This window comes from Felis catus, chromosome A3 (assembly GCF_018350175.1).
Source record: "Felis catus isolate Fca126 chromosome A3, F.catus_Fca126_mat1.0, whole genome shotgun sequence".
Classification (NCBI taxonomy): domain Eukaryota; kingdom Metazoa; phylum Chordata; class Mammalia; order Carnivora; family Felidae; genus Felis; species Felis catus.
Window position 1 is genome coordinate 84086590 of NC_058370.1, and position 19595 is coordinate 84106184.

The window sequence follows — 19595 nt, forward strand, 5'->3', positions numbered from 1 at the left end:
ATGATTGTGGCTATTACATTATATTCCTAATTAGGTGCATTTATTATTATTTTTTAAAATCACGTATACTTTTTTTTTTTTTTTAAGCGGGGCCCTGTCCTGCTTACTCTGCCTATGTCTTCTCCCTGAGAAAACAAGTTCAGCCCAAACTTCCGTGTAAAGCTCAGATGGAATTCCTAAAAAAACTGAGAAGAAACTGGAGGTAAGGGGTCTGCAGGGGGCAGGGCAGCACATCCTGTAATGTCCCTCCCGACAGGGACAGAATCCAGAAGCCCAGAAAGGTCTGCATGGGAAGTTGAAATTTGAAAAAGCAGAACAAAACCAGAAATCCAATGTGATTTGATCACATTGTGTTTCAGGATGCCTATGCAAAGAAAGCCAGGTGTATGTGCAAGAGAAACTATAGGGAACTCCTTTTGTGTCCTCGGGACCAAAGTCTGCTGGCCGAGGAAGGAGCTTTTCTTTCGGTTCAGTGCCATGCACTGGTGCAGTTTTTCTCCAGGTTCCTTGGCTTCTAAGGCCACTTGCACAATAAAAAAATATACATGTATTTATCTAGAAAAATATTCTCTGGCTCCTTTCTGCTACATAGAGGGCAATATAGAGTGAATAACAGCTACTTTGGCCCTTTTTGAGCAAACGGAGTAAGAATTTCAGCTTTTATTTTTGTTCCTCTTAAACCCAATGAAAAGGTGCTCTGCCTTTCAGGAGCCATTTTTACAATTCTTTGGCAGTGCTGGGTGAATTAAAGCCGGTCCTGTGCCTACACGTTTTAGGTGAGGTTGGGGGTCTGTCATGATAATATCACTTTAAATTGACCTTTTTCCTTCTTTTCTTTTTTTCTCTCTTCAGGTCCAGCTTGCATAGCAATGTAGCCAGACCTCAGCCTCATCACATTGTGGGTAAATGGTTTGGTTGTGGCACAGGATCGTTTTGACTTCAGAAAAGCAGTAGTCAGTGTCTAGAAGTGGGGGGGGAGCTCTTTATTGAGAAGATCAAAAGGGACTTAAAGGCAAAAACTGACTTTCACTGCAACAGGACTGAGGACCAGGCCTCCAGTGTCCTTATTGTAATTCATTGCTTGTTTCTAGGCCCCATGATAGAATTCTTCCATAACAGACAGAGGACTTTGTGAAATTGTAAATGAGTATGACTTCAAGCACTCTGTGGAAATATATTCTCCCCCTATAGCCCATACATTATTTCTGCTTAGTTATGGTGGCTCACATTTCCCGTAACTATCAGAGAGAACTTAATTCAACTCACACCACATCACTTTAAAATTGTGCAGCTCTCTTAATCAACCTTTGTATCAGCCACAAATGTGCAGTATGACCTAATTTGAAAATGTCTCAAAGTGCTGACTCAAACTGTTAGTGAATAAAGGCTAGTCATTACCATTATGACACTAATGTGATGCAATATAAAATTGAGGGGCATCAGCTGAACATTAGTTTGCAAAAATATTAGTGATTGAAGCCATTTTCTGTTCATATTTTATTTATACTTACATGTATGTATATATACATACATATGCATATATTTATTTTTTGTTTTTCTGAAGCAGCCTTGCAACACAATTTTCAAGTATAGAGGAAGGAAGCCACGTTTTTAACACGGACAAAGCCGCTAGATTAAAGGTAGATCATGTGTACATCATGAGCTCCCCTCTATCAGATGAAGACAGATCATGGCTGAATTCTTATTTGAATATTTATATACATATAAGCACTAACATATGAAAATTATCTTCTTCCCTGTACTTTGGAGCCAGATTCTAAGATTTCCAACAGCTCTGGTCCTACTTATTCCTTACTACTTTGTATCACTCACAAATTCTCTGACTTTTACATTTTGGAATAACAAGGACTCGAATTGGTTCCTTTTATGGACTCTCTTTCCCATTCCTTTACTTGACCAAAAAAAAATTGAGATAGAAATACTCTTAATAAATATTGTCATTAATTACTTTTGAACAAACTAAAGTAGGATATAGGGCTGGAAATTATTTAGCCTCACCCCTCTTGATAATACTTCAAGGAAGGCAACCTAAACTATCTCTTTTCTTCTACCGTTTAGCTGGTTTTAAAGAAAAGTCCATGTGCTTATTTAATACTTAAACATCCTAGAGCTAGTATTGGTTTCAGTTTGTAAACTGATCATTAATAGTTGAAAAGAAATCAGCACGAATCTTTCCTAAGTTAGAGAAACTGTCCCAGCGATCACTCAGAAGTTCCACGCTGCATCCCAGTTTGGGTCTCTTGAATTCTGAAAAATCTGGGCAGAAAGTTATGCGTTAGTGGTCAAGTACTCCTGATTTTATTTACTTAACAGTGAGAACAAGCCAAGCACATAAACACAAAGGAGATAGGTTATTCTTTAAAATTTTCAAGGATAAGGAGTTTGGGCTATCAAGAAATTATTTAACCTGGGAGAGTGGCGAAACACACACTCTCTTCGTAATATATCACTACCAGCAATTGGTAGAAAACACAACTAAATGAGAATGCTGACAAGCTTAGTTTATCCACTTTTTAGAAAAACAGGTCGAGCCTTCAAGCAAGATGTGTAGAAATTCGCTACTATGTGATGACTTTAGTATTTCAGTCCTTTTTACATTATGTAATATGTGGTTTGGGCTGTTTTTATGACCTATGTTTTATTTCCACATTAAGATAATCCAGATTTTAAAAAAGTAAGTTTGAAAGATCTCAAAGCAGACTTGCCAAAACCAGCATTCAGAAGCGCGGGTGCTTTCAAGCACACACACACACACACACACACACACACGCACACACACACACGCAAGCACACTTTCAATTCACCTAAAAAGGAGGAGCGCCTTTTTTTTTTTTTTAAACTAAAATACAATTGTTCTTACTTTTAGGTTCCAGGGGAAAAAGGGACGTGGGTGTGATCGCTGTAAATGGATTGCCAGCCTCTTAACAGTTCATCATTCTTAAATGATAGAAGTAGAGCAGTACCCTCTGAGAAAAATCTTTCCTGTGGGTTTGACTTTGTCCACGCTAGGACAAATTGCGTGCAAAGTTGGAATAATTCTGAGATGTAAGACACCTCCATGACTGTCCTTGGCATACTGAGGAGCTGACAGTCCTCTCTGGAAGATGAGGCGAGAATGGCCCCTGCCCTCTTAATTGATGATTTACTGTGCTCTCCCCTGGGGCCACAACTGATGATCTGTAAGCTTGTTGAATTTTGAAGCAAATACTAAATATAATCAATATATAAAAATAAAAAAAAGAGAGAGAAAAAATGCAATGAAAATTTATGACCTTAACATTCCTTCAGGGTCAAGCAATTTATCAAATTCTCTCACTTTCTGGTTTCAATTACACAGCCATTGTGGAAGGAACTTATTTTAGCAGGTTCATTTGCCTCAGTGGGGAATACAGGACTTTGGCCTAATGCTTCACCTTTAGTGCAGGCCATTTGAGCCTTAGAACAAATACCAATCATCACTCTTTGGGAAAAAAGAATCTGCATCGGCGTGGCCTGTTGGAATGGGGTTTCTGTCAAGGTAAACGGTTGTCGGCAATGACTGTGGTAGAGTGGCGATAAATCCCATTTTATTGCTGAAAAATTCCAGCTTCTCTCCATGCCTGACAGCTCCCCACATTCTCATACCCATTTGGGCAATTTCTGTGCTATGTCCATCTGGTTCTCATTACCTCTCAACCTGCCTGCGTCTGATCCAGAAAAAGTGCAGGTCAGAAACAAGGGAAAAGAACTGAGGTGATGGACAAAACAGAAAGCAGGGGGGTGGCCCTTGGGGGTCGGGGTGGAGGTGAGAGAACAACAGAGAAGTGGGGATCCCAGCTTAGCCTTGGACCAGTTGCTGTAAGGGGCCATTTAGATACATTACAGAATGACAATGACGGAGCCCCGGTCAGGAAGCCAGAGGAACCTGTATTTTTAAATTCAGGTTTTTAAAAAGCACCTGTTTTAAGGTGGTGGAGGGAGAGAGGATGTGGTGGGTGGACAGGGCAGATTAAGAGAAGCAGAGAAGCAGGCCCATGGCCTCTACCAAGGGCACTGTGTCGTGGAGTGGAGGACCTAGTCTAGAAGGAAAAAAAGCATCAAGGAGCTTGGATCGCCATACTCACAGTTGGCATGCTTCTACATATGGGGATAAAATCCTGCTGAAGATTCAATTTTTGTTCAAGAGTATAATTTTTTGAAGAAGGAAACTGCAGGGCCTTCTATGGCGTTGTCTCCCTTCATTTTTTTTTATGAGAAAATTAATATTTAGATTGACTTGTCCTCCTCACTGCCTTTCGGATAGAGTCATTCATGGAATGACAGGACTAGCACTGAGTCACTTGGGTATTGATAACCCTACACACAATCACTTTCAGAATTGCTGTGCCTTTATGCTTTCAGAAAGTTGGCCTCATTCTCTGAAGCTCATGTCCTGTTGATCATAATTGCTTCTGACTTAAAATTACCTATAGTCACCATAAGATGCCTCCTGGGGACAAAAGAGAAATAAATACCGTAAATATCTGACAATAGGTATTAACAATAAACCCACTTAAAGATTAACTGACATTAGACTAAGACGAAGCTGCATATCTATATATGAATAAATATAAAATGTACTTATTGTGCTGGGATTATAATTAATACTAAAATAAAATTTATGGCCAGTATACTGAAGCATAAATGATGAAGATCTGCGAACTTTTAATCAAGGAAAAATAGAATTAGCTGAACGGTGAGATGGATTGTAGTTATTTCACCACCTGTTCCAAAAGCAAATTCTACATGCAAATATCTTAAAACCAAGTTGGCGGTGTTTTCTGAAACACGTTGGAAAGTTATGGCTATGGGTTGAAGACCGTCTACTGTGCTAGGTGTGTTTGGACAGACAATACCTCTTAGGCACCTTCTGCATCTCAGAGGTGCAGGGTGCATTCCAGGTCCTCAAAATGCACTTTCTGGATAGTGAGACCCCTAAGTGTGGCCATGAATAATCTCGGTTTTATTGGCTGAATTCTAATATCAAAATTACATTAAAATTTTAGTGGCTGAGCTGGACCTTGTAGACCAGAAACACTGGCTTCCAAAATTTGAGATTTAATTTCTAAAATTTTAAGCCATGCATGCTCAGAAGAAAGTCTATAAAATGTACCTGAAGTTGGAAGTGAACGCCACGTGGGACATTTAAGTGGAGAAAGAGATTGTTTTTAAACAAGATTTTAAATTCAAGTAACTGGCTAATTTGGTCTGAGGTCAATTACAGGTGATCAAAGAGGGAAGTTTGTTATTCGGCAGCTTTCAAATGAATAGCTTTAGTCAACAAATACAATTCGAAAACATTTTCATGTGTACGTATTAAAAGGCATAAACCTTTGGCTAGTACCACGTAGCCATTGAAATGGCCATAACAAACGGCACCTTTAATTTGCCAAGTAATTTCAGATTCTTAGTCAAAAAGAATCTCTCTTGCTTGAACTTTACTTCTCTGGACTGTACATATATCAGAGATGTGATCATTGAAACTCTAAAAGATTATTTGTTTCTTTTAGTAGCATAGCAGAAAATTAATGGCGTGGGGGAGGGGGAAGTGACAACTTAAGTTGATGCTTGATAGCTGTTTACTTATAAATGTGTGTCCAGATTTCAGTGTCCTGTAAAAGAAAGGGAAAATAAAGAAACCAAAGCATTCATGTGGCTTTTATGCAACTTAGGACACATGGAAGAAAGTGCTTAGAAGGCTAGTGAAATATTTACTAAACAAATCATTTACATTAAACTTTTGTATATGCAAAACCCAGAGCACCTACAAAAAGAGAAACAACTTTAGCCATAAGGAATATTTCGGCATCAAAATGGTTAATAGTATTATAGCTTCAAAAGAGCCTATTGGCTCACCCTCAAGGATGCCCTGCAGTTGTTGTGAAAGTCATCAGATGAAGCTAGCCTTCTCAGCTAGCCTTTAGATTTGTCTGCTAACAGTAAAAATACTATAATAAATCGGTAACATATGTTGCCAGGCAAGGAAAAGTGATATAAATAAAGAGACTAGGAGACCCAAACCAAGTACAATGTGAAAAGAATTTAACTTTCAATCTATGCATTGGCTAATTATCATTTGAAAAGTAATTTGAAAGTGTTACAGTTATTTGCTTATATTCTTCCTCATTTTTCTTTTTTTCTCTTCAGATTGCATTCTTACCCAAATACTCTTCGTGATTGCCTGCTTTGCGGCTTTGGGGTAAGTCCCAGTTTTCCACAACCTTAAGGAAAAAAAAAATGCATAACATAAAAGATGCCAAAAAGACTTATGTGTCCTGATGTGCGGGTTTTGTGAAATATACATGGGTTTGTTTTTTTTGGGGGGGGGGGTGGCGGGGAACGATGTTGGTAATGAAATAAAGAGAAGGGGTTTGTTTCTGCAAGGATCAAGAGTGTGTGAAAGTGTGCATTGCAAACGAGGCTCCCATCAAGAAAGCCACCTCTGGAATGGAAATGACAAAGCTTGGAACACACACAATCAATTATTTTCACTAGCATTTAAAATATAGAAAACAAAATCTGCTTTGGGAATTGACTGAATATTTTATTTAGCTTTTTTATTGAGACATCCTTTGAAAAATGGCATAATATAAATAGTTTTACAAAGCAACAATATAATCAATCTCTAAACTAGAATATAAATCAAGGATTTCATTAACTGCTAGTAGCCAGTTTAAATTGTAGTCTTGTCCATAATGTCTATCTATCTATGTATGTCCAAGTTATATTAAAAACCTTTAAATGGCTTTGTAATATCAGCTACATCTAGCTATTATAATAATTAATGGTACTGTTTTATAAATCAATACATGTATTCTTGATAAATTCATATCCAGTTAATGGTGTAATTTAAATAAAAAATTAATGTAATAAAGGACATACAGAAACAGGCAGGAAATCTTTAAAGGTTAAGAGACAAATTTGTCTAAATTCATTTTTAAGCCATTTTGAAAAAGTTTATACTTAAAATCAGCTGAGATTTACCTTGTTTCTGTAAAACTAATTTTGCTGTGTCTGTTGGTATCCAGTAATGAATCCGTGCATTATTTTCTTTTTTAACTGTTAAGTTTTAATTACATACTTATGATACTATGAGATATGTTATTACCGTTATACTCTTTTGCAATTATTGAATATTCTTTAAAAAAATAGAACAAAACTAAAAATCTCAAGCCAGTAATTTATTTTTAATACATGAATGAAATGTAAATGCTCTCTCTCTATTTTTTATATCTATAAGCAAACGGTTCTGAGAATCTCCAAAGCTATATACAAATTTTATTTAAGGTGAAAAAGGACTGATTAGCTCAATAAATTTGCATGCGCAAAAGCGCAGCGTTTTTACTGCTTTCACTGAATGAACATCCTAGGAATTTGAGAAAGAAAAGAAAAATGCTTTGAAGAGTCTGAAATGTATTTTAACGCTGCACACGGGTGGAGAAACATGTTACAAAGAGAAGAGTGTATTATCGTTCTGATTTAAAAAATACATACCAAAGGCATCTTAAGGAATAACAGGATCTAGAAAAACAACTGGATGTTGTATGTTATCAAATACAATCTTAAATCTTTCCAAATAAAATTTCATTTGGTTTCTAGAGTAAGCATTTTACACGAGATATCTTTCAGAATTATGCAGACCAGTCTGCCCTGCCATTCTCCGTGACATGGTGCAGAAATGTTACTTTAATCCACTGAGCTTTTTCTGACATTTTTCTTAACATTGCTGAGCCTTATTTAGAGCAGCAAAGGAGACGTGTGCAGTTTCCTTTGACACTGATGGGTGTTTCAAAATGTTACGAGAGAGAGAGAGAGAGAGAGAGAGAGAGAGAAAGAGACAGAGACAGAGACGGAGAGAGAGCGCGAGAGAGAAAAGATTTGCTGCCAGTCACTTTATCAATAGAGCTACAGGAGCAATTACTATTTGTTAAAAGTTTACATTTCAGATGAAGCTAAATTTTAAAGAAGGCTCATCCTTTTAAAAGCCTGCTGCTTGGAAGAGGGGGGAAGAGAATGCACGGTAGTGATCACATGTTAAAGTGCGCTCAAGTACTGGAACCATTTAAAATGTATTGTGTTTTTAGACGAAGCCTACAGCAAAACCACTCCTAAGAGGCTTAATTTAGGTTTTATAGGAGGAACATAAAAAAGACCAGGTTACAGCAACACGCTGAAATATGGGGTACATTTTAAATATCTTCATTTAAAAACGTATGTTTATTTTCCCTCCTGGGATCACTAACATGTGTCTCGACAGAGAAAGCAAGGACATGCTACATTCTTAAAAATTATCTGTTAAAGGGATCACATTCCAAGACAGGTTTGAGCATTTTTATTACTACCGATAACCTCTTAATTATGTCACTGCCTTCCACTTGTTAATCAGGGACATTCAACATGGTTAACCAGTGAGCGGTTGCCTTTCGTCGACTTCATTATTATTAGGAATTAAAAACTCATTCTATTCCCATCATCATGTTTTTGCATCTATGATTTTAGCACTGCCAGAAACTTACCTGCTTTAAATACAGAACACCTAAGAAAAGGTCTAGATGCCCATAACAATGTTGTTAATTACTTCTAGGTGCAGCTCATGGAAAGCTTTAAGAGATGGATAATTTTACTTTTCCTGTCTTGCCCCCCTCCCCCAGCCCCGCTGCCTCCCCCACATCTCCCACAATTCCTATTTGAACCAATTTTAGGTTCCTTGTGCAGCCACCAGCGTCTGCGATACTCAGAGACTTTTTTCAGAGAGCACGGTGTAAGTGGGGTAAATAAAATCATGTTTCACTGTTGCTTTATCAACCCTCCTAGGTAGTTTTCCTGCCAGCCAACCTGCACTGTTAAGACCCAGAAAATTATGCAATAGTGACTTCTTTGAGGTTCTCTAATCAGATGATGGCCAGTGTTAGGAGGGGAAGGGCCCAAGGCAATGTTGCTGGCACTTAATGCTGGGCTTGGTCATTACTTGTCTGGTAGAGACCAATAAACAGATGATTACTATCCTATAAGGAGCCAATATTTTACATTTATCCTAGTTATATCTTTTCTTTTCAACGTCTTATAACAGAAAGTATTTGTCAAGATCTATGAGGAATAACCTCACCGGCCCCTTAAAAATAAGAATTTTCCTAGCGTGAAATGATGCTTTTTGTGCAATGGTGAGAATGATTTTGGTTTTTATAAGAGCAAAGGTTTGATTACTTTAAAGTAGTTCTCTGTCAGATGTGGACAGTCCCAGACCCCATCCCCCACTCCCATGTCCCCCTCTCTCCTCTACGACAGGTTCACAGGCTGCAACCAAGGGGTTTTAAAATGCAAATATTTATATTGGAGCTCTGGCAATAACAGAGTCGTTTTGCTTCCTCTGTTAGCCTGTGATAATTGATGCTTCATACCTGGAACTACGTTTCATTTATCTCTTTACACATGAAGATATTACATAAATAAAAGATAATTTATGGAAAGGAAACAGCCATTTGAAATAATAATCCTAAATTTGACTGTATAATCTTGAAAGGCTTTAAGAGTCAAAGATGCAGATTTCTACAGTTTTAAAGAAAACTTGATCGCACCTGGGAAATTTGTGCATTTTTGCACACTTACTGAATTTGAATGCCTGCGTGGATCAAAAACAAAAAAGAGGGATAAAAGGAAGGCAGGAGAGAAAAGGTGTGGATTTCACATGTGCTTTAAACTAATGCATTCGCCCACACGTCCACAGACTTCTTGTTACAATTTTATTGACTTTTTCTTTATGTCTGAAAATAATTTCTAAATAGCTAATCAAATTGCAAAATAGTGAGTCTTCTGAAGGGCCTTTTCTTCCCGGGGATCCTCATCTTAGAATGAACAGAGGTATTCCCAGAACCGGACCCTGATCTCACAACCTCATACAAAGCCAGGCAATTCTTGAGCCAAACAAACAAAGGGTGTGTAAGCGATTTCATTTATTTTGATAATCCTCCTCTTGCACAGGAGCATCTTGCTGTCTTTGTCAAAGTGAATGACAACAATTTGGCTAACTCTCTCTGAGCTGCGCTCAACAGTGACAGGCAAATTATCAGAGGCCCTGCACTTCTTATTATCAGAGGAGAAGCCATCAGGGGGACGCATGGAGGATACCTCTCCCTTGTCACTATTTGTCAGTGGGACAAGGGCCACTGCTATGGGTAGCTGACAGGTAATTTCAACAATAACAATTACTCCTATTACTGGTGTCATAAACAATTCGCCCAAGGCATGACAATAGCAAAGCTTTATAATTCAATGCCATATAAATAAATGCCAGCAGGTAACAAGTAATTTAGCTCCAATCAAGCTTTCACCCCGGCATTAATATTGTTATTGCAAGAAAATAGAAAATTGAAAAAACTCGATATGTTAATGAATTAAGAGAGGTTCAAGGGCTAGACGGAGGGGTTGAAAAAGGGAAACCAAAATTATTATGGGATCATATTTGGTGCCATCCTGAGGGCCAAAGAGCAGCATCATTACTATTAGGTAAGAAGGGGGACCAGAGATGCTGTTGCCCTCCACTTCAGACCTGGGAAAAATGTGACATGGCCTTTCAAAATCCCCTTTCTCTGATTTCTGAAGACTGTAAGTAGAAATATGAGAACGTGTCTATAATGCAGCATTTCACTGGTTTTTTTTCTTCCCACCTGAAATATTTCATATGCAGCAGAGGCATGAGTATCAAAGGAACATTTCCGCCTGTTTAAGAAAATCGCATCAGCACCTACTTCCTTTACATTAAGTCTTGTAACAGAAACTGTTTTAACAAGCCTATTTTTATCTTTGGTGAAGGTAATGCCGAAAACCCCTCTTTGCTCTCCAGCTGTCCACCTTTTGGAAGTAGACTAGAGGACACGGTCCAATCTTCCTCCATAAAACTTCCCGATGAAACGAGTCTGCAATTTCAGTATTTGTCCAGCAAGACAATGTGCCATCATGGTGACAGCAGTAAAAGAATTTGAAAATCTCTAATTAGGAGAGCTGCGGAGCAATTAACGCATGTCAAATTTTACTTCATCAAGTGCCACTCTAATTTTCCTCTAAAAATTAATGGATTTTTTTTTTCTTTTGGTATGTGTGTGTGTCCCCTTAAGGCAATGTTGATTCAAATCTGCTCAAGATGCAGTGTTGCACAGCTAAGCATCTTCTTGATTACAATCCGCCACCCTTCTAACTGCGCTCATTCTCACTGCCACGGATACTTTGTCAACAGTCAAATTACACCACGCTGATAACAATGCATAATGGTGTTCCTCCTCTGAGGCCCCTGGCAGGAGATGGGGTTCATAAAAATGTGATGTTTTCTTCTCAACTGTTTCTGAAGGAAGTTTGTATGACCAGGTCATAGTCAGGCGTTAATTTTTTGAAATTAATTTGTTAATTTCAAGAAAGGGAAGATAATGATAGACTATGAAAATACCTCACTGAAAAAAAATCAGAGGAAGAATGAGGAATTGAGAATATCCGTGGCCAAAGTTTTGCTTAAACACTTTGTTCGGAGACATTTTCAAGAGCACTACTCTTGGTAAAATACCAGAGTTTTTTTTTTTTTTTTTCTTTACTTATGAGCTATAAACATTGGAAGCCTCTCTTGAACAGACAGTATTTAGATTGTGAGAGAAGTTTGTTTAATTGCCATATTTGCCAGAATCTTCAAAACATCACAGGACACAGAAGATAAATGACTCTTTTTTTTTTTTTTTCCTTTTTTTTAGGGTCAGGACTGTATCTTCCAGATAAATGTTGATTCATTTTAACTATTTTTTATCCTACTTGCTTGTTGCCGGTTCGTGTGCTTGAGTCATCAGCACATATGAGGATTATTTCTCACTGGAAAATGAGAGAAACAGCAATTAGATGATTTTACATTCGGTGTAAAATCATTTAGAGATCAGTCAGATTTCATATTTCTAAAACAATCAGATCCAAAACAAAAATGGGGAAATTAAACAAAATGCTAAATGAATCTCTTTGCAGATTCCTTCAGGGAAGGGAGACCATTCACATGGATTGACGTGCCAGGTTTCTCATCGTGTAAGTGTATTTTTGATCGGTTTCTTTAATCCGATTTATTTAGTAAAAAAAAGAAAATCTAAATTCATGGCGTATACGCTTCCTTTTTTCTTTTAATTCACAGGTTGAATGTGGTCTCTTCATTTACCTACAACTAACTCAAAAATCTTACATTTGATATTTTGAGGTTTGTATTTCCAAATATTAAGAAACTCTTCCCTTCCTTATGGCCCCTCCCCAGCATGTCCTGAAGTGGTCTCTTTCAGACAAAAGAGAATGACATCCCCCTTTCAACTAGCAAATGTTGGATTCCCTAAACCAACTGGGGGTAAACTGGAAGTTTTGCAATTAGATTCACACAAGCTGAATATGTTCATTATCCCCAAACATTCTCCTTCGAACTTTACAAATAGAACACTACTGAGTTTAGAGTTTCCTGTGGCTTGTTTACAAATAAAGGTATCTTGATAAAAACCAAGCCCTGTGTATTTCTGAAAAACAAAAAACCATGCAACAATCTCATATGAAAACACTACAAAAGGATTGTGAAGGGAAATTTAAAAGGAGAAAACTTGATTATATAATGCAATCCAGCAGTAATCAATTTTACCTTCAATATCTTGCTTTTGTTTTCAAAATGCTAAATAAACAATACATAATGCATCCCTCATCAGCCAAACCATGGAGGCTCTGTGCTCAAATAACAGGAAACATATTCAATTTTCCTAACAGAAGACAGTTCATTAAGCTGTGCCACATCAAATAAAACTTTAATTTCTCCAGCATCAGAGTCGCAATGAAAGCAATTGAAGAAGATGAGCCATATGGTACTTCTATCAGCAAACACATATTGCTCATTCCCCCAAAGTTTTCTAATTCTGCTCCCCAGACCTGTGTAATATAGATAATGTGCTCCGAGAGCAGCAACCATGAGCTATCCAGTGTATGCTTCTAATACTGTATTTAATGGGAAATAATGAATCATAAAAGCCTGGAGAAGACGGCTTTTGCTAACCTAAATCTCAGCTGTAATTTCATTGTTCTGTGCCTAAGATGCTGTTCGCCCTTTCCAAACAACAGCAGTTGAACATAATTATGCTGCTTCAAACCTGGGCTTGGAAAAGCATCCCTAATATAACCAAGTTTCTATTAACTCCTGAAATCCTGAATTTAATGATGCACTGACGCAGACATTGATAGAACCGAGCATGTGTCATTTTAAAACCCAAATAAGCATTTTTCTCCTTCTTCTTTTGGTCAGACTGCTCAATGCATTTATGTTCCCTCCTCCACCCCCTTCTCCACCCCCCCACCCCCATGCAACAGGAGTGGCATGATTAAAAATGAGGAGATTTTCTTGTTATTAGCAAATTTGACATTTGCCTGATGAAATGCACATAAAATGTGAAAGCTACACAGTACTCAGAAGAAATGTCTCTACTCCAGTGCAAGCAACCGAGATGAAATAATTTAGGCAAAGGAAATGTAAAGACCCTCGTACATCTCTACCGCAGAATGCTAGGATTGCATTATAAATGAAAGAACCAAATCTTGCTGAGCTTTTAGGGCAATAGTGTTTTGACACATGTGAAGTGTATAGATGGTGTTTCTTCTCTCACCTTCACCGCTTTGATTATTAACCTAAACGTAATACGTATGCTCGAACGCAGCAGTTTCCGTGTCATGGTCCAGCCTCTCTCTGGCAAGATCCTGGGGCTGGGGCTTAATTCCTTTTCAGAGGAAAAATGTTCCTTTTTCCCCCAAATAGGTTGATGATTTTAGCTCTTCCATTTTTAAAGCTCATCAAATCAATATTTTACCAACACAATGCTAATTTAAAACACTATCAAATAACACTGCGGATACATATTGAAAACATATTTTAATGGTTTTGTTTGTTTTGGCATCGTATGAACCAAGGACGATTAAATTAAAAAGAGACTTTTAAAAGTTAGAGATTGCCTTTTGAAAGCTTATTAAAATCAGCATGTTCCATGCCTGTCTCTGAATTAGCTCTACACACTTGATTGCCATCATTAAAACGAGTTGTTTGGGTGCTGCTCCGTGATGGTTCAAACCCTTCCTCAAAGCCGATTCTTACTAGTTATTAACTTGAAATCTCTTTCCATTGAAATAAAAAAAAAAAAAAGTCATTCTAGCCAGTGGAGGGAACAGTCACCGAAAAGTGAAATAGCATAGCGAGACAGCAACGTTAACCCCCGAAAAGACCAACAGGTAAAATAACTACAGCAACATCTAAAACACACTCAGAAAAAAAAAAAAAAATCACAACAACAACAGAGAAGCAGTCCATTGATTATATTTCATGAATGCCTTAAAACAAATGTTTAAACAGTTTTCTGAAACAGTGCAGAAAACCTCTGCATGCTCCACTGGGTTGCAATGACAATGGTCTATTGCAATGTAAAACACGCTGGAGGATAAAAAGGTGCTTTTTGTTACCATTTTATCAAAGCTGTTCATCTTCGAGCTGCAGGCAGCATTTTGCTGGAATTGCAGATATTTCTCTGTCCAGGCTCCTTTGTTTGTGCATCTCATTTGCATATATTTATCTCCAGCTGAGGGTGCTTTCTGCTCATTAAGGCCTCCCTTCACATTATTTCATAAGCCAGCTGCTAAGAGGGATTTCACCTGTGGTGACTGAGAAAAGAGGGGTGAAAAACTAAATTCTTCATAAAAAGGAAATCTTCTGAGTCTCTTCCCCTATAAATGGGCACCATTTGTGTTAAACAGCCTCTTGTCATGATAGATGCCTCCAGAGGTCAGGGGTTAAAGTTGATTTGAAGGTCAGCAGTAAAACAACAGACAAACCAGACGCCAAACTGGTTCCTTAGCTGTCGGTGGGAGCTGTGGTACAAACAGGTCTTGAACCTTTTTCAACCTCTAATAAAACAGGGGATGAATCTGAAGTGGATCAACCAGGCCCCTGAGGCAGCAGCACAGAAAAACACAAATAATATCAATATCAGGCAGCCACAGGAAACAATGGGGCATTTCTCCGTTCTACGTGCATGCTGCTATTGTTTCAAGGGCTGGGGAATTAATTCCACTTATTTATTTAAGGCGTGTCAACTCACTGCCTAAACCTGTTTCAGTGTCAAGATGAATAAAACTTTTATGGCTCATAAAATAGAGCCATTCATCTCAATGTTCTTTGTGGTGCGTGTTTTTTTTTTTTTTTTTCTGGCATACTGAGCTAGGCCTCTGCTCCTAAATGGTTACATCTGAACCCACTGTTGCTATGATCCACACCATATTAGAGAAAAAATTATTTCACCAGCAAATGGATCTCAACAGAAATGACAAGGAAAGGATTTTAGCTGTGATGTCATTGTCCCAAAATTCCTCCTAAATATGCCTCATGTGATTGCATCTGTTTTGAGCATGCGTTATTTACAAAGCGGAAGTTTCATTATTTTAAAGAAAAGTTCAGACACAATAGCAATAAAATATTAGTTTCCTAGACTATTATGTATTTCATTTTACTTTAGAAATGCAACCTGGTTAGGGCAGTCCTTCCCATTCATCTTTTTTTTTTTTTTTGCCCAAGTTTTCACTGTTACATAGTCGGCTTGCACCCAGGTAATAATCAATAGTTACCCAAGTAATAATCAAATACCTTCTTTAGCTCCAGTGCTTTGACTATTATGTGTAATTTTTCAACATTAAATGCCAAACATCAATGGAAAGGAAAATGCAACGAAGTGCCTTTTGTGTGAGTTTTTTCAAAGTTCAGTTTTAGAATTTACTTTGGATATCTGACTGGTGATTTTAATAATCATAGAGAACATTAGAATTATATGAGATAACAAACACGTTAACATTCATGAAGTGCCACACACAGTGCTAAGTACATGCATTTTCTCATGCAGTTATTAGTGATAATTCAGTCCAAATCACAGAAACCTATGTAGAGTGGGCTGTAAGAATAACCCTCTTCATTACCCAGAGCATAACTTAGTTAAAGCAAAAAATTCCAATCAAACAGTATCATCATTCCTGCAGATGCGTTAATAGGTAACATCACTGAAGAATGATTGAAAAGACATCAAAAGTGATGATGAGCAGAAAGACACAGTTTGAGGACATTTCACAAATTCTCCAATCACAGCAGCTTAATTCATGTCTGTGACAGCCCTTTGCTCCATCCCAGTGTAAATTGATTTGTAGAGGAGTCACTTACTCTGTTGTCCCAGTCGCTTTGCTCTTGGGGGCCTCCCACGAATATGATACTTTACTTAGGATGCCATAGTATTTCTAATTTAGTCGCCTTGTGGGTCAGTTTTTCCACGTGAACTCAAGTTTTTCAGCAAGTAAATTATTTGGGAATAGCCCAAACACAAGTTGTGCCTTCACATTTTGCCCGGGCACAAAGATGTGGCCCTGGGGAAGGAGGGGCAGTTTTTGGGCGCCAAAGGCCGCTCAGGATTCGACCGCTCTGTACTTCCTATTTGAACTGGTGTGTGTGCCAGTGGCTTTGCACAGGGATGGCCCATTTACCAGGCGGCCCTGTCTGAAAATGGAATTGCTTTCAAGTGGCCACCAGGCGCTGAGAAAAATATTTCAACTCAAAATTGATTGGGTTTTGGTAATCTATGGCAATGTGTTCTCATTTAAGCACGGAGTGGGAGATTTTTCTTCTCTAACCAATTACAGTGTAAAAAATGCAAGCAGCCCTGCTTCGCACAAGGAGTGCAACTTGTGGTTGGAGACATTTTCCAACTTATTAAATGTTGTTTATATCCTCATTTTTGTAGACTCTCTGTCTTCCCAAAGCATTTTATAGCTCCCTCTGTATCTGACGTATCCATTTTCTTTCGGACCTTCCACATTAAATCCAACCCCACTCCTCTCCACCCCCTCCCCCCACCCAGCCTAGAACCTCCAAGTAGCCAGACTAAAGCAAAAATACACAATTGACTCCCCCCAACGTCTGCACCCATATCTCTGGGTTTTCTTGCTAATCTAATCGCTAATTCTTAAGCTTGGCCAAATAGTTAAAAATGTTAAGTGCTAGCAAAGCCTTTTACCTCCCCCTCCTATCTGTCTCTGTTTATGGAATGGGCCCAGTTTCCTCCTCTTCTCTTTCAGCCCAGGGTCCTCAGGTCAGAACACTGTAAATACACACAGCCCTGGCCCGACCCATAAATCTGAGCAAAGGGCAGGCTTATATATTCAGATAAGCGTGGGTGAGGGCGGGGGCATGGAAGGCGCGAGAACTAGTGGAATCTGATGCTCCACAGCCGTGTTCAGAAAAGAGAACTAAAAAGGCCAAACGTCTTTAGTGGGGAAGGAAGAAAGATTTTTGTCTCAAAATATCTCTCCTTATTTCTAATAGAAGAGGTTGGCACTTCTTTTCTCTTTTTTCTTTTTTTCACTTTTTCTACATTGCTTATCTTCATATCCTTACCAAACATATTATCTTAGACACAAACAAATTAAACAATAAATTTCATTTATTTTGTATGTCCTTTTTTTCCTCTTCAGTGTATTTGTTTGTGTTTTGAACTTTGTGGGGTGTGTGTGTGTGTCTGAGAGAGAGAGAGAGAGAGAGATGTGAATTGGAGTCATTTTACCAGAAATTCTTTTCTACTGTAATTTTTCAAACCCAAGGTCTTTGACTTAAATAACCATGTTGTTAGTCACCACATTGAATCCCAAAGAAAAACATGTCTGACGAAGTTGGAAATGACAAAGTGATAAATAAATGGTTACGAATCCTTCAGTCTTCAAGGCTTCTACTTTATTCCCAAGTCCAAATCTTTTCTGCTGGATTTTTAAATCTCAAAATTGTGACTCCTGAAAGACAGTCCTCCGTGGGAGATGTGGCCCTTGTGAACATGGATATTGTCACAATAGAAAATCCTGGGCAAAGGGTGCCTGGGTGGCCCTGTCGGTCTGATTTTGGCTCAGTTCATGATCTCCCTTGTTCGTGAGTTCGAGCCCCGCATGTGGCTTGCTGCTCTGCCCCCGTCCCCTGCTCCTCCCCACCGGTTCTCTCTCTCTCTCCTCTCTCTCTCTCAAAAAACAAATAAACTAAAAAAAAAAATCCTGAGCAAGGTGACCATGGCTGACAATGTACTTTCTATCACTCCTGTCCCAATTCTCCATTATATGCAATGAAATGCACCACGAATTCGCCTGTCATTTAAGACACTAGGAGAATGTGGCTCTTGATTTGTTTTCAATCAATATTTTTATATTTTATCACAGAAACATATATGTCATCCTTAGCTGATTTTTCCAGGTTTTTCTTTTGGCTAATAGAGAACTGGTTTTTCAAAAAAAGGCCAACTCATGTTCCTCAAAAGAGCTTCTTGGGTGGAAAAATTAGTGAAAATTCCATATAGGTAGGAGAATTTTATGGGAAAAATTATCAAGAGAGTAATTGGGCTGGCAGCCCAGAGCATTTTCTATACCCTCCTCTTTAACAAACCCTTTAAATAATAATGATGACAACCATCACATTACCATCACTTGGGAACTTACTTTTGGAAAGCAATTGTACTAGGTGCTTTAGATACATACTACTTTTAATCCTACAACAAGGTGGCAAATTAAATATTGGCAGTCTTTATTTATAACTGAAAATCTCCGGTTTGAAAAGTGAAGAAACTTGTCCCAGAACATGCACCTAAGGCCAGAATTTGAGCGCGAGACTGGCCCCGGAGCTGTTTCTTCTGAGTTGCTTCTTGGGGGCTCAGGTTCTCTGTCTTCATGGTGAGGATCTTGCGTGGAATGGTGTCTCTTTAGTGGTACTCTGTGTCTGGGTTGGTTTTCTCCAGCCCACGCCCTTCCTGATGCCTGGGCCTGGTGTCTTCCACAGTCCCGGCATCTCGGCTTACCTCTCCCAGTCCTTCTGGGCCACACGACTGACGCTAGACTCATTGGTCCCTCACCCGACCTACTTCTCCTCTGTGATACACCTGCTGTTTAACTGGGAGCACCGCCACTCCACACAGCATTCTGGGCTGAGGGCTTTCTGCCTGCCTCCACTCTCTCCCACCTCATCTACCTCGATGGCCAGCCAAGCCTGGCAGAGCAGAGACGGGTGCAGGGGTGTTATATTCCCACCCTCTGGGTGTGAATCCTGGCTCCTGTTTGCCAGCTGTTTGCAGCCCTGGAGAAGTGACTTTACTCCTCTGTGCCCTGATGTTCTCATCTGTAAAATGGGGCTGGAAATATCACTTATTTTATAAGGTAACCTAGTTCAGACTCCTGGTTTTGCTTGACTGAACTATAGCCGGGCTCTCCCTTCTGTAATCCAGCCTCCTTGCTTCACCAGAGTTATCATTAAATAAGTAATAAACATGATTCTTTTCTGGTTAAAACTCTTTAAGACTCCCTGTTACCCTCAAGTCCAACCACTTAGGCAAATGCCCTGCCGATTGGTCTTTTCCACCATGTCCCCCTAAGCAATTTGCACTCTGGCAGCAAAAAATTATACAGGTGATCCTCTCATATGCCTCCAGACTTTTGACGTGCTGTGCTCTCTACTGGGAATG

General features: G+C 38.8%; 1 long non-coding RNA gene across 1 annotated transcript; it reads left to right on the forward strand.

The window, feature by feature from the left end:
• The first annotated feature begins 3902 nt into the window (after window positions 1-3902).
• Window positions 3903-12547, forward strand: LOC111559827. The gene is made up of 2 exons (XR_006595643.1): window positions 3903-6238; window positions 6424-12547. It is a non-coding gene; the product is annotated as an uncharacterized LOC111559827 (long non-coding RNA).
• The last annotated feature ends 7048 nt before the right edge of the window (window positions 12548-19595 follow it).